The 11,069-nt window shown below is 40.3% G+C and overlaps 1 long non-coding RNA gene across 1 annotated transcript; it reads left to right on the forward strand.

Annotated features, from left to right (window-relative positions):
- The first annotated feature begins 5,814 nt into the window (after window positions 1-5,814).
- LOC139660227 (uncharacterized) lies at window positions 5,815-8,918 on the forward strand. The gene is made up of 3 exons (XR_011696551.1): window positions 5,815-5,948; window positions 7,101-7,393; window positions 7,799-8,918. It is a non-coding gene; the product is annotated as an uncharacterized lncRNA (long non-coding RNA).
- Window positions 8,919-11,069: the final 2,151 nt, after the last annotated feature.

An 11,069-nucleotide genomic window follows, 5' to 3' on the forward strand; every position in this document is an offset into this window, starting at 1 on the left:
TCTGGCAATTCTTTGGCAACTTCCTTCAGTTCATCAGGTTGCCATGGCCTGTAGACCAATACATGCGGCTGCCAGAAGCCTTGACTTCCATCTACAGGTTCTGGTTACTAATTCAGAAACATCATCATAGGTATCTGGGTCACCGTGTCTGTTTCCTGCTTAGCTGACATGCTGCGAATCTGTGGGCGGTGAAAAACAAAAGGGAAGGAGGTGGAGTTTGCATAGAAAGGAGATGGTGAAAGCCCTGATGAGTCTTCCTCCTTCTTGAGATCTGACCCTCCCATTCCCTGTAGAATGGATAGAATCCAGTGGTTGGTGGAGGTGGAACCTGAGATGTAGGAGGGACTGAGGCTACTGCCTGCAGGGCCACATCATCATCGTCATCAGTCACATCACACCCATTTCCTGAGGATGGAACTGTGCAGGATAGAGCATACGGGGAAACAGGTCCCTATCTCTGTCCCTACTTTTCTTTTCTTCCTTTTGAAAGCATCACAATAGCTATAGACTTTGCTGCTTTAACCTCTACTTCTCGCTCCCACTTTTGGAACACATGTCAATTCACTTTCTTTTTCCATTTTTCTTCTCCTGCTCTTCTCTTTCCTTTAACCATCTTACATCTAACTAAACAGTTTACACTCAAAGTACCTTTTATGGGGAAAATACCTTCAGTTACGTAGTGCCAAAGTGGAACATCCTCAACCACACTTTTGGCCCATTTATCTGCCATTACTTTTACAGGACCCGCAAGTGGGTCAGAAATTTGGTCTAATTTTCCTAATGTGTTTACCATCTCGCTCTCAGTTGTGGTTGCCCTTTTATTTATTTATTTATTTTTACCACACTTGATGAGTGGACCATACAATAATATCCCCTATAACAAATTATTATATCAAAGTCTTTTACACTTCATATCACAATAAGTAAATAAATGACGTCTCTTCTATACACTCTATTATAATCATATATTATTATTATACACACTATAGATTCTGGTACCTTAACAACTACTTAACTCACTCCATTACTCCTCTCACAACCACATATCAGATCAAATGCAATTCACTCATGCAACCAATGAAGGCGCTGTAGTTTTAGTCACTCCTCTCATTCGGGAAATGGGAGGTATAGCTCCGCCCACCAAAGTACACTCACTGTTCAAGTCCAGCAAGGTCAGTCCCACTCAAGACATGGAAAGAAACACATCACAAGCAGAACAGTCCCACAGACTATCTTAAAGGAGTAATCACTCTTTTCACAACTGCATTCACACAAAGCCAATGGAATGTACCATGATATCAGCCAGGTAGTTTGTACAACACTTTCGTTCAGAGCAACGTACCTTTTGTGTGGATAAATACCCACAGGACACTGATATCACAGTGGCATCCCCATTCACTCACAGAATATCACAAACAATTTTTCTTTTTTCTTGTTACAAGTTTTCTTTTCTTCTCTTAAGGCCTTTCTCTTAGGACCCCTCTGTCCTTTTCTAATAGGTCTGTTCGCTCTTCAGACTCAGTACACACACACACACACACACAGAAAAAAGGCCTTGATTTGAGTGAGTCTCTCTCACCCTGCGCTTTTATCGGTCTCACCGAATGGATCCGGAGGCAAGAAACCATTTCTCCCTCATTGTGCGCTTTTATCGGTCTCACCGAACGGATCCGGAGGCAAGAAACCATTTCTCCCTCATTGTGCACTTTAAGGCGAGAGCCAACCTAAGTTCCTCTCCCTTTTTCCTGCAAATTCTCCCTAGGAGAAAATTCCTCCCAGGAGAATTCCCTGTTCTAAGCTTAGAAACAACAATCAAAAATCTTCAAACCCAATCAGTGCGTATATATAAACAATATTCATACAAATTTAGAATACGAAAAGTGACCAGTTACAATTTCCACAAAAATTAGCATGCCAATCAAGACTCTAAAATCCACCAAGAATTAAAACCACTTACTGTGTCCCGAATCTATGGAAGAGAGGGATTGCAGGCATCTCTGAAAAAACCCCCAGTATAATTGGGGTCGAGGTTTCCTCAGTCGGTCTAACAAACCGCCTAGCTAAGGGCAATCTGTCCTCCCACAGACACAGCCAACAGGTTTCAGGATCTCGGTGGAACCTCCAAAATGTCGTGGAAATCTGTCAAAAACACTGGACTCATACACAAAGTAAAGACACAAGCCACTTACTGATTTGAAGATTAATGAGATTATTATTGAGTCAATAATAAGGAGACATAAGATCACACCCAAAGCTTACATCAGTATGTCTCAACTAAAAAACAGAATACTTGATCTTATATAGTTTTCTAAGAGACAAAGAAATGATCTGTGGTTGGTCAATGCATATTTTCTTAAATACTGTCAACCAATTGGCACAAAGCCATGAGAGAGGGCATCCCTTGATCACGCGTCTACCACATGTGTATGTCATACATGCAGTCATGTTACAGGACACCTTCAAAACAGAGCCTCAACATCTGGTTCCACTTAAATGTCTCTACCAGCGTCTCTTTGTTTCACTATATAGGTGAAAGGTAAATCAGAACATAATGAATAAATGATAAAACTAGATATTTGACTGAGTTTACTTTGACACTCACTACGAGTGATTTAAGAACGAATCTGTTCGTACGAGTGGTTCTTGCACGAGGCCCATTATGTTGGTTAAGAGGGTGATTTCAAGAAATCTATTCTGCCGAAAGGCCGATTGGCTTGATTGTTTCTTCGAGTGAGAACGAGCCGTTGAGGAGAGCAACAGCAGACTCTCTGAGTCGCTTGACAGCGGTGGGACACGATTCAGGAGTCTGGAACCAGGCTAACTTCAGCATCGACCAATGTCACCAAAAGGACGTTAATATTAGAATGTTTGGTTACTGGACTGAATGACTTAACATTGACCTGAGCTGGAGTGTTGGATTTTGTACATGTTATGCTGCAGATATAGTCTGTTTCCTGAGCAACAAACGAGGGAATATGAAGTGGATGCCATGTCCACAGCCCATCCAGTCCACCTAACCTCAGCAACCCTTTCTCATTCACTGAAAGCCCATCAGCACTGTGTTGTGCCTTGTCCATTATATCCAACAGATGGACCTTGTACCTACTGCATCACCCTCATACCCTTAATCATGGTAGAGAATGCCCTCTCAGGTATTTTACAATGGTTATTGATACACGCACTGGCTAAAACGTTTTCTTCAAAACAGCAGTTGAAGGACAGTCTCCCTATGCCACCATCACTATCACTATGCCACCTTGCTGCCTTTTACAGGTGGCAGTGGAGTTCAAGATAAGCCTTTCAGTTGTCTAGTCGATATATCACCCTGACCATCACAAGCTACAGTTCACAGCCAGATGCATATAGAGTCTAGACATACTCATAAGCCAGTGCATGTACTGTACTGTATATATAGAAAGAGACAGACGGATGGAGAGAAAAAGGAAGGGAGAGAGTGCAGCATCCAGTCCCTTTCATTGATTGATTGATTTCATATCTAAGCAATATAAACTTTAAATTATTTTTTTTCTCTAACTTAATTAAAATGAATAAAAATAAGCATCAAATGACTTGGCAACGTGCTTCAATAATAATAACACCAGAGTAAGAACACCTGAGTCTGAGGCTTAGTCACTACTGCATTTTGCCTCTAAGATGAATACACTTCCTGTTTCTGCACGACTGCCTTTATCTTTCTTAACTGGAACCTAAACAGCACAAAATTTTATTTTGTGTATTTTCAAGGTTTTGACAAAAAGGCCTATTTGAATTATGAATGAAAGGAATGTGTTACAGTGAGCCTACAATCAATTATAAACCAACTAAGCATTTCAAAACTCACTGTACATTTACATGACTTTCCTCTTCTGTGCTGTGATTGGTTATCAGCTGCACAACGCAGAGGAGAAGCGTAAAGAAATGAAACGACCAAAAATGCACTTAAAGCAATATTCCACTTAGTTTTAACATGGGGGTTATTTTGGCACTTGACCACCATAAAACCAGAATATAAACTAATCACCAAGATCAGATGCAGCTGGACGAGTTTGTAGCATTTGAATGAGGCCATCTCTCCTAAATGGTATCCCTCCACTATGTTCTCTTCTATCAATAAAAATGCTATTTGCGAAATTATGTTCTTAAACGTTGGACCAACAGTCAACTGAAAATCACAGTAGCGTGATCTGTTGTTGAATATGTTCATGGATGTGTTAAATGTCATCTTTCAGGCTTTTCTTCGTGGCCTCATTCAAATGAATTGGAGGTAAAAATCTGAACGAAACTCGTCTAGCTGCGTCCGATCTTGGTGAGTAGTTCTGGTTTTCATGCCGTGGTTGTTATTGGGAAACGCAGCCCTGGTGATTACGGCATGCCAATGGCTGAATAGTTGGCTGGTAAATGGAACTACAAGAATCAACAAATGGACACTTGATGAATTTTATGGGTAGACAACCTTGAGAAAGAAACAAATGGATCTCGGATTATGTGCGATAAATGGAATTGTGTTTTCTTTTGTGTACATACTGAACAGTGCGGCATTTCACCTTGTGAGGTTTTTAACATAGCTGAGAGCATCCAGCTCCTGAATTCTCTGGCACCAAAAGCTTGCAACACAGCTAACACTGATGTCGCCCTGCAGCCATGGTGAGGGTAGAATGGAAAGTAGTGATCAACTCTATTATTTCATTACAAGACACTTTCCTCCTAGGTCTGAGACGACTGAATGACCTTGATTGGTAGAAACACTGTTCTTTTGTGTCTGTTCATTACGGAGTTGTACAGTATGTATGTGGGAACACATTCCTGGACATTACATTGCACATTTCAATGTTTTTCTCTCTTTTATATAAGGAAACTTCATGAAACGTATTTGAAAAATGATTCCGGAAAAAAAAATTTTTTTTATTTTTTTTGTTCAGTTTTGTTCCAAAATAAAAAGACATTCACCATTTGAAATTAATATTACAAAGGGCTAAAAAGTTAGTGCAAAATTAATAAATGATGATAAATTGTATTTTGGAATACAATTCTTTGAATATATTCAAATTGTGTTTTAATTACTTCCTTAAATTGCTCTTTTTGATTCATCATTGTTCATTATGTAATGAAATGTGCTGTCTTATTCATTAATTATTCTGTGTAATTATTTATTAGAACTTGATTGCATTTCTGCGTCAACACTGATTAACATACTTCTGCAGCATATTTTGTCACAGTGGAGAGGAGATGTATCTGTTATTAGCTATTAAAAGACAATATGGCTGTGTGTGCAGACGAATTAATTGAAGGAATTATGTAAATGAAAATACTTGAATTTCACAGACTTCAATTAAGTCAAGATGTTTCTCCTAATAGAAGAATTATTGGGCCTGCTAAGTCATTTTTCTTTTTCAGACAAGTGTACTTATATTCAGAATTATTGAAAATCACATTTTTAGTTTTGGCATCATAAACATCTACATTACACACAGCAAAATATGTCCATCCTAACAAGTCTCATATTCCATCTTAACATCTTTTTTTTCTTAAAACAAATGGATAACAACATATTTCTACTTGTTTTGAATGCAGTTTCAATTGTTTCAGGAATTTAGTATCCTGAAACAAGACAGAATAAGGCACCTCAATTAGGAAATTATCTCACTCCATTTCACTTGTTTTGGTTACCATATATTTTATTTATTTCACTTTAGCAAAATACGGTTTTGAGACTTAATACCAGATTAACTTACTTGTCTGGTGTAAATGACAGTGTGGATGTCAGGTAGTCCACTTGGTGAAACCGGTAAAACCTGGTCACACACCCACTCCGCTCATCTGAGCTGGGACTGTAAATATCTGTGTGTGTGTGTGTGTGTGTGTGTGTGTGTGCTCCTCCAAGGAAAGTAGGCCTATACACTACAGAGAGAAGAGATCCAAACCGACAGAGGCGACTCTGAAAGCAGAAGGTAAGACCATTACTCGTTTTCTCCACTCTTAATGGCCTTCTCTCACTTCCTTTCCAAGTCACTTTCATGGCTGAGGAGGGTGATGGAATTTCATTACTTATGATTGAAAACCAATGGGGTTTTGAAAGCAGAATGAGATGGAAAGGTGCACTCAAAATGCCAGTATACCCGCCAGATGCCAGCAATCTAATTTGCTGTCATTGGTAATAAATGCGGAGCCTCTGGATGGCATAGATAAGATGTTATTTCACCATCAGGGTTATCACTTAATGCCTGATAATGTCAATAGGGAGCAATTGTATCCGACAGTTAAAACAGGGGCCTTGACTCCTGGCAGGAGAAATGATCATCAGTGTGGAAGAATTGTTAATCTGTCAAATCAATGTGACTTCACTCAATAAAGTGATCATAGAGGGACTTCAGTTAAGAGTGCAGTGTTAATATCTCACACATTTTCAAGAGGACTCATCTGTATTGCCTTAATGAAACTGCTCTAACAATTCTGTGCATATTATGTGCAGTTTCATGTTGCTTAAATAGACTGCATTACAGGCAAAATGAAGCCTCCTTGTGACTGCAGACATCTACATTACACTAATGTTGTGTGGGAGAATTGAATTTGAAATGGCTCTCCAGTAGAATGGATGTCACACATAGATTATGCTAAATTTTCTCCGTTTGCTTAAATGGAATAAGTGTGTTATGTAGATTCATTATGTTACTGACTGTTTTACATTAAGATTATACAGGATTCCCTGCATAATAAGGAAGTAGTGGCAGTAAGGCATTTGAACCAGGAATGTCATCTGGGGTGTTATACAGGCATTCCTAAAACAAAGGTTAGATGCAAGTGATAACAAAACACACCAAAACAAGAGCAATGAGCACAAGTTGAATCATAGTGTTCACTGATTTACTGTGGGCAGCCACGTCGAAACAAGCAAAACAAAATCACGCCATTATGACATTAGACACTGCATGTTGTTATCTCAAACAAAGCCTGTATTGTGTCGCACTTAGGAGTGAGAGCGTGGGAGTCACCAGCACATAATGTAGCTCATATTATTCCCAGCGCACAAAGGGGAAATCTGAACTACGCCGAAGCTGTGTCACACATTTTACATTGCCCATTATTTCTTCTATATCTCGCAGACATCTGACCCGTCTGTCCTCAAACCGCCATCTTCCACTCGCCTTTTGTCAGCCTCTAAAAAACGTTAACATCATGGGACGGGGTGCGGGCGAGGAGTGGGATGAAAAGCACCCAGACACGAAGCAAACCCAGCCGCAGACGCACAAGGACACAGTGAGCAAAGAGTCGGAGAGCGGCTGTGCGCGGTGCTGCATGCGGACCAGGAAGTGTCTGATGAGCGGAGAGTGTCACAGGGCGCTGCAGATCTCCAGCGTCGTGGCCTGGTGTGGCATGTGCATCGGCATGTGGACATGTAAGTCTCACAAAGAGCGAGGGCGGGATGCTTACATAACCATTAGGTTGTGACTGGTGGCGGCTTTGATAGTCTACTTGCCACAGTGAGAGGGGTAAAATAATTTATTGCACAGATGAATGTGAATCTATCCAAACACAAATATATAACCATGACATTTAAAAGGTGAAAGAGTGTCTTTTGTGTCTCTCCCTCTGTGTATGTTCAATTAAAATTCCACCCAACAAGAATGATCAACTCTACCTTAACCTAAAGGGCACAACAGAATCCTCTCCATCAGTTTCAAGTACTTTAAAAGTAGTGAGCCATCTGTTGCTGTTAGGCAAAATGTTAATAAGCCTTTACTCATTTCTATACTTGTTAAAGAAGTAATTATTACTATTAATGATTTTTTTTTTTTTACAGAATCTAACCTTGGACAAGGGATGAACTTTTCTAGGAGGCGGTCTTGATTTTCAGCATGTTTTCCTCCAGCACCCTGCAAGAGTCAGACACCTCATTGTTTTCTTTTCATCTGAAATGAGAATTATTCATTTTACATTCATCTTAGCATCTGAAGCCTCCTTTAATTCTCCATCCACATATTTAACATGAACTAACCTTTGCATTACTGATTTCCAATAAGTTAAGTAGTCTGTTTCTGTGAAAAAAGGCAAGAAAATAGCCGGAATTTGAATAGTTAGATATTTTAAATGAAAAAATAATACATATGTACATATATATGATTGTAATCTGCATGCTCCCTGCAAAAGATTACTTTAAACATAAGATTCAGGACAGTATGAAGCCTATCTGATTGATCACATTTTTGAGTTTTTTGAGAATCTGGTAGCGGTTACTTGCTACCAACTGTAATATTGTAATCATATTGTAATAGTAATAAACATATTAAGTTCTAGAACTTGAATATGTGTGGGAGAATAATTATGTATTTTTGCTCCAAACCCCCAACATCCTCACCTGAAACTCTCCAATACGTTTGACGCCGATGGCTCTGGAGTGCTGAACATTTTAAACGAGTGCTCGGCTCACCTGTCGTCCAGGAGGATGGAGCGTGGGTGGAGAGCAGAGGCCAAGGCCTTGTGGGAGGAGAGGGTACGTGATGGAAAGATGCTTCCTGTGCTGGGAATGTTGAGGGGAAATTACTAATAACATGCTGCTCAAGTCAGCAGTGAGACCTCAGACACAGAGAGAGAAGACAGGAAGACAGACAGACAGACAGACAGACAGAGAAGAAGCGACGGCAGCAAGTAAAAATGGATTTAACAGATGCAGTGAATTATATTAAATAGGAAGACATATTGTTCAGGTGCATAAGCTGAACTGGATAGATGAATCTGGAATTTCACAAAGCATAAATTCCACTGTATTACATGATGATTCAGCTGGGAATCACAGGCTCAGCATGCTCTAAGTTATTCCTGTACAGCTGTGATGACACCTCAGTCAATTTGGTCACTGTTTTTTTTCTCTGCTCAAATGATGAACAGGCGTTAGGAAACAACATTTTCTCATATCCAGATACTGATGGCTAGAATAAAATAGAATTATAGAAATACTTGTTTGTGCATGTTTGAGCTCATTTACTACAATTCAACTACAACTACGGGTACTACCAACCATTTTCCAAAGCATACCATACTTTTATATGTCTGAATGTGTTTTACCTACCTTGCAGGCAGCCACTTGTTTCTGTTAATTTCATTGCGGTACGAAAATCAACCGGCAGAGACTTGAAACTTGCTTCAGACAGGTATAGCGAACACGCCAGCCAGGTTTATTTTTGTCAAAGTTATTTTATCGTTGTGTGGTTATTTCGTTTAATGCCCACATGAATTTGAAAAGTCTGCAGGTCTTCTGGTGCGTTCACATGCTGGTGGGAAGCTCCGACATCATGGGACTTCAAAGGCAGCTGCCAAACAGCGTTGCATTCAGGAAGAATAAAGTTGTGATAGTCTGGCTAACTACCAAGTAGGAATAACGTTTTTCCGAATTATTGATAGCACATGAATGCACCATTCCTTTCTGTCGCACTCAGAAACCCACGCAACAGAATGTACGTCTCCACCAGAAAATAGTCCCTTTAGAAAAGATCTACATTCAAACGTCCGTGACTTCTGAAACCGGGCACGAATGTTAGCCGGAGCAGCCGTGAATTTTAAGGCAGGTATGTTTGAATTCAAATGGGCTAAAACATGCAAACACACCGTTATGGTCCATTAAGTTTCAAATTGTCTGCAAGGTCTGGTATCGTTCTCTCAGGGTGAGGTCCCCTTTATATTCACATCACTTTTGCTGACTATTTCCCCTCAACATTTGAACCAGGCAGAATTAAAGAGTGGAAGAATCTTGTCACAGATAAGCAAGCAGGAAAGCGAATAGGAAAATAAAAAAAAGTCTATTCTGTCAATGAGATTAGCAGGAAGCTTTCTAGCGCTGTCTCAATGTCTGTCTGTGTTCTTCAGGGGCTCCCTGGGGGTAGGAGTGGCTTTTTAAACATAAATTGGGGGATAGAGCCTTACTAGGAGCCCCAGAATGCTAGATAATCACCCTTTGATCACCCTGTACTTTTCCAGCATGCCTCTCACGCTAACATGCACACTACTACCAGACACATTACAGACCGATCGACGAATCCCCTTTTCTCCCCTGCTACTTTGGAGCAGCGGTGAAGCTTCAGAAATCCCTGCAACAGAAATTTCTCATCCTCTGAGCTCAGAGACACACTGAGAGCCCACAACGTAAATGTTTGGTAATTTGCCTGCATTAGTAGGCTAATGTTGAGGTTAAAAACCACAGGGACAAGTGGTGTCTGATGTCTTCCAGCACCTATGATTTCAGAGAGGGATGAATGCCAACAGCCTCCATTTTGTCTCTGTAGTTTTGTAGATGTCGTCTATCTTCCTCTCTCGCTTGTTATTCTCTTTTTATTTTTTTAAAATTTCCTCTCTCTCTCTTGCTCTCCCTTTCTCTCACTCTCTCCCCCCTCTGTCGCTGCTTCTCCTGTGCCACTGTGTCAGTGCAGGCATCGCAATACAGGGGTGACATTTCAAGCAGACAGATTAGGCCTCTCTCCAATTAATTTTGCTTTCCTTCCCCCGTTAAATACACAATCAACCAAAGGCAAAATGTCAGCGAAACAAACGAGGAGCCGCCATGCGGCTGACAATTACCGCCAAGCACCTCAGAAATGCCAATATGTTAAAGCAGGAGCAGAGTGTGAGATGAATGGGGACAAACAGCAGTGTTTAGGGACTGTTGTTGTAGCAGCAGGAATTGGACGGCCAAGTGTCTGTGGCTACCTGCTATTGTCAGTGGATGTAGCGACAGGCAGCACGTAGGTGGGAAGGCCAAATGTTTGTCAAAGTATTTTGGATGAATAAAACAGCTGCTTCAACCCACATTAATTCCAATGGCATGACCATGACAGGAAAAGGCAGATGGCTTTTTAAAAACATTCTAATTCTGTGAAGAACAACCAAAACATGTAGGCAAACATACACATCATTTTAATTTATCAGTATTATGACAATTCAGTGTCATCTTGTCAAAGTTATATTCTGCATTTTGGAAAAAAATATATAGTATCCTGGCGACTGCTCAATCTTGACTATGTGTGTCCTTAAACACTGACTTCATCACATTCATTTTCACACGCAGTTGCTGTGGGTCAGCT

Source organism: Centroberyx affinis, unplaced genomic scaffold (assembly GCF_046629955.1).
Source record: "Centroberyx affinis isolate AG114_WGS23_722 - 3 ecotype Tasmania unplaced genomic scaffold, CSIRO-AGI_Caff_v1 ptg003252l_1, whole genome shotgun sequence".
Lineage (NCBI taxonomy): Eukaryota > Metazoa > Chordata > Actinopteri > Beryciformes > Berycidae > Centroberyx > Centroberyx affinis.